Here is a 1,322-nt window from a genome sequence, read left to right on the forward strand (position 1 = left end):
GCTAAGCGTGAACCCAGATTAGAATTAGGAATCTGCCTGAAATCCTGTCTCACTGTAATGAATCTAAATGTCTCTCAGATGTGGTGCAAGCACAGGCATTGGATCAAAAGACTTTCTCCGCGTGCTTCCTTTACTCGGCAGCAAAGAGTTCTTGGAAGGGAGCCTTGAAATCTCTCCAGACTTCTAGAACTCACAGATATCGTGTAATTCTCCATGTTGACTGACTTGGCATCAACAAGGAGGTCCTTCAAGTGTGCACTTAAGGGCAACAATCAAAGCAAACACAGACTTTCGCAACGCTAGGTTACAAAACCCTCAACCCCTCGTGAAACCTTCGACCCAACACAAAACTCTCAAGACCATCATAAAATGAAGGGCACGTCAGAGCAATATGTTTTCAATCAAAAACTCTCACACTCACTCACTTTCATCCAAAGGATAGACGTGCAGCAGACGTGCGAGACTGAATTCAAGCTCTTCATTTACTTTTGTCTTTCTTTCTCATGTTTTAGTCTCATTACATTTCAGAACCTTGTGGTTTGTGTAGTTTTGTGGAAATGGCCAACTTTTGTCCTTTAGTCTTTAGAAAAAAGTTGAAATAAATCATGAACAATGATGAACTGTTTTTAGAGGATGTTCGGACATTATTGTCTCTGCGGATTTAGAACATCATTGTGCAATGGTGAACTGACTTGATCCATGAGAAAGAAGTGTAGGGTCATTTATTAAAAATGTAAAAAAAAAAAAAAAAAAAAATCCACCCTGGAGCTTGGTGACCCAACGCTCCCTCCCCTACACTCCTGTCTGCTTTCACCAGGAGCAGCTTAGCTTTCGTCACCATGCCGAGAGATGGAAGCAATTAGCTCCAGAGTCGGGCTCGGGAACGCTTTGGAAAACGAGCTGCCCTGTGCCTCCGCCCACCAGACCCTCACTATGAGGGCTGTGAGAAAGGTGGTGTAGATGTGGGTGTAGATGTGGTGGAGAAGAGAGGTTTCCTTTGCTGTGGCTCTGCTTGGGTGTAGACGACCAAGATCCAGTAGTGAAGGTGTGGTCTGGGAACACGGGATGTGTGACTCATAGAACCTTCTGGAAGCGCTGGTGTCTGAGCCAGTCAGAGCCAGCTACCAGGCTTCTTGAGTGACCGTTCCTGTTGCTACCTCGCTCTTTGTGCTGCGTCGTTTCCCATGGAAGTGGTTTCTTGAACCCCTCCTGCGTGTCCCCGACCTGTCAGTCCTCTTCGGGGCATTCCATGTGGTTTCTGGATCCTTTATCTGTCCGCAGCTCTGGGCTGAGGTCACCGGTTCCGCTGGCGTCAGCGCGGG

The sequence above is a fragment of the Electrophorus electricus genome, chromosome 21 (genome assembly GCF_041902795.1).
Source record: "Electrophorus electricus isolate QZ-2024a chromosome 21, ASM4190279v1, whole genome shotgun sequence".
In the NCBI taxonomy this organism is placed as follows: domain Eukaryota; kingdom Metazoa; phylum Chordata; class Actinopteri; order Gymnotiformes; family Gymnotidae; genus Electrophorus; species Electrophorus electricus.